Below are 4178 nucleotides of genomic sequence, written 5' to 3' on the forward strand. Positions count from 1 at the left end.
GACAAACATTCAGCTCATCACTTAAGATTTGGTTAACATTTTTTTAATGAGTTTCTTTTGTAAAATAAAAACAAACGTATTTTGAAAAAAAAAAATTAAAAAATGGGATTTTGAGAATTAGAATTTTAGACTACTTTTTTTAAAAAGGTATATCTCAGGCTTTATGAGTGAGAGAGACAAAATTTTTTGCGTTAAAAAGATGATTATTTGAATTTATTGAAATAATATAAACAATCAATTTTGTATATATTTAAGTCCTAATATTACCCATTAATTTAAAAAACGCATATTTTAATAAATTTGCATTTTTTATTTTAGGTTTAGACTTATCATAAAATTTTTTTAAAATACTAGAATTTTTGCGATGACATTATCTTAAGAGTATTTTTAAATATAAATTTATCGGTTTATCTCATATCATAAGTATAGGTACAAAATTCCAATTAAATAAAATTTTGCAAAATATTTTCAAAATATAGTAAAATATGTATATAGTATATAATATACAAATATAGAAAAATTCTCACAAAGTAGTTCTTAGAGTTACTACATAACACTGTGATGAAAAAATAAGATTGTTCATAACTTTTTAAGTCTTTATTTGTTTTTTCAAATTTTATTTCATTACCTTCAAAGTACTTCTCATCAGATACAATACAATTATGCCAAACTTTTTTACCAACTCTAGAAATAACTGTTATAATCGATATATAGTTATACCGGTATAGTTTCTATCTCCTTAATCTTATTGAAACGATGACCTCTGAGTGGTCTCTTGATCTTAGGGTATAGCCAGAATCATCATGAGTTACATTTTTGATGAATAATGTGAGATGGTGCATTATACTGATTCAAAAGCCAATATATATCGGCCTATTATTTTGAATTCCTTATGCCTATATGTTCACGCAAATGTTGCTTAACTGTTAAATAAAGTTAATTCTGAACAGTTGGGTCTGGTGAAAGGAATTCATAAAGCATCATATAGCAATAATCGAAGACAACAGTTTGTCTGACTTCAATTTTTGAGCGACTATGGTGCATTAAAAATCATTGAAGATTATTAAGATCTTCTTCAGCTTAATAAACTAACCGGTCTTGGCACACGCATATACACTAACTAGTCCTCACTAACTAACTTCACTTTAAAGAATTAAGTGCAGTTCGTAGCAGAATTCCAGTTGACAGACAGTTTTCTAAATTTACTAGTTTTATTGTTATTTTATTTGTTAAGTTCAAATAATGGAAATTATTGGGTTGGAAATAGTTTTGATTTTAAAGCGTTTTTTAATTTTTTGAAGTTTTTCACGTTTCAGCTCAAAACAAAAATAACAGCAGTTCATAGTATATATTTTGAATCTAATAGTAAATTCAAGCACCATGACAGATTTCTAAAAGTATTTTAAGAATTTTTTTATATATATTAAAGTAGAGTTCATTTCATAATTAAGTAGGAGATAAAGTAGGAGACAAATATATAATTTTAAAAGATTGTATATGTAAGTATATATAACAAATACTGTGGATTTTATTTACCGTTCTACAAATAATTACTATTTTGTGGTTTTCGGTTTATTATTAAAATACAAACAAGAAAAATAATTAAAACCTTTGCAGTGAACTCTGTTTAACAAATCGTAAATTTCGAGCTCCATTGTGCAGACTACAGCGAATAATAAAAATGCTGAGATGTGTTTAGCCCAAAGATATTTAATTTAATTTTGAACTTATAAGCAAAAAGGCAATCAATTTTATAATAAAAAAAATATAAAAAATTATTTAGATTTATGTTAATGTCGCAAATTTATATAAATATGAGGTCAATGAAAATTTTAAAATATAATATTAAAATTCTCTCGTATACATATTTTCATTATTATAATTAAAAGTTGTCAAAACAACTATTATTTTGATATTTTTTACTAAAACTTTATTTTTAAAACAATTATGAAAAAATTTTCAGTGTATAATGCATTTAAAGAAAAATATATTAAAAAATCAATTTTCTATCTATTGATAAAACTGGTAGCAATATATAGTAGAAGTACAAATTATATGTACATAAATAATTAATTTTGTGCTTTTATAGAGCATTATTGTGGTACTGCAATTTTAAAAATCATTGAGATAAAACTATTATCTAACATTTCATTATAATATAAATGTAGTATGAATAGTAAAAAATAAATAGTAAAACTTAAACTAAATTATTATAAAGGAAATTATAAATGAATTTAAATAATTATTAGTTTTACTTTTATATTAATTCATAACAAACTTCGGGTCATTGTACCGATGTCATGTAGCTTAAATTTTTAATACATTAACTCTTTATAAAAAGAAGTAATTTTGCTCGTCAGGTGTAGATGTAGAATTTCCAAAGTTTTAGGCTACCTGTTGCATCATAAAATATGCAGATTACTCATGACACAACGTCATTATTATTATTTTTAAATAATAGGTTATCAATGCACCCTGATCTAAAAGATCTATTGTGTGCCTAAATGCCAAACTAAAACAATTCTAGACTATTTATAAATCTCGTAATTGCTGTGGGCTTAACTTTACTTATTTGATTTGGGACTAAGATCCCGCTTCCAAGGTAGTCGAGTCTACGTTTTGCCGCCGTTGGGCAATTTTATAGGATATGTTCTGATGTTTCCTTTTCCTTATGACAGAGTCAACAGGAATCATTTTCTAATGCACCTATAATCTTTATGTGGTAATAAAGCTTACAGTGTCCTATAAGAAGTTCAGTGTAGATTTTAATATCGTTTCTGCTAAGGTAAAGGTTAGCGTCAACTTTGAGATGTTCAGGATCAGTGAATCGTCTTGACTGTCCCATGCTTATTTGGACTTTCCGGTGTTTAATTAGATTTTATTTCTCCCGTTTACATAATAAATAATTTGTGAAGCTATTTGTTACCCCGCAGAAGGGCTCTGAACCAATGAAAGGAGCACATGCACCCTTCTTTCCTAGGAAGTCTGCTATTTCATTGTACTTCATGTCCCGGTATCCACAAAAGAGTAACATAGTTCCTCGATGTTAGGGTATTAAGAAGTTGAGAGCATTCTCGGACCAACTTTGATAGGAATGAAGAATTTGCTAATGTCCCGGTATTCACAAAAGAGTAACATAGTTCCTCGATGTTAGGGTATTAAGAAGTTGAGAGCATTCTCAGACCAACTTTGATTGGAATGAAGAATTTGCTACAGATTTTAGAACTGCTCGGTTGTCCGATAGCATGCATATTTTAGTACCTCCAGTGTCCTTGTGTAGGCTTTCTCTCGCACATAGTTCTAAGGTATGGACTTTTGCCTGAAAAATGGAAGTGGTTTTTCCTAATGCGATTGCTTTACAGAATTTCGGTCCCATAATTCCTGCTCCTGCACTGCCATCTTCCATTTTGAACCCATCAGTATATCATAATTGAGAGCCCTGCTTTAAGATAATTTCATTATTTCTCTAAGTTGATCGGTCACTGATCATTACTAACTTCTAATATTAAATTAAATTTAAATAGTTGCTTCACCTAAGAGTGAAAAATCACATACTGACACATCTCTTTTGTAATTAAAAATTGTATTCCTAAAAATTTAGACAATAAAAGATGTGATTGAAAATTATAGTTATACTATAAAATATTTCTAAAGATTAGCAATCACAAAAACTTATTAGTTGCAGTTCTGAGAAAATTAAGTATGTTCGAATTCTTAAGAAATTAACCGTTTTCAATCTCTACTTTAGGCAATAATAAATTAATAATAAATTCCTTTATATGTATTTAGTTGAAAATTTAACCTCAGTGAAGGCGTGTTTAATGGGTATTTTATAAAATTTACTTATTATGTATGTAGATAAATATATTCTACATAAAATTAGAAATAATGTTTATGCCATCATTTTTAAACTGAATATCAGTAGTTTAAAATCCTATACTAAGTATACAAAATATTGAACTAATTTAAATCGACACAAATCTACTAAAATTCTATAAAATGAATTTAATACATTTTTTTAGTTAGTAATTTTTAAAACATTGTTGACCTCGTCAACATTATTATTTATATAGGCTACTCTACTGAAAACAAAAACTCATTTTCATAGTTTTTCATAGAAAACAATAAAAAATCACAAATCACTGAGGTGAATCTATGCTAAATAGAAAGAGGCGTTC

Source organism: Teleopsis dalmanni, chromosome 1, assembly GCF_002237135.1.
Source record: "Teleopsis dalmanni isolate 2A chromosome 1, ASM223713v2, whole genome shotgun sequence".
Taxonomy (NCBI): domain Eukaryota; kingdom Metazoa; phylum Arthropoda; class Insecta; order Diptera; family Diopsidae; genus Teleopsis; species Teleopsis dalmanni.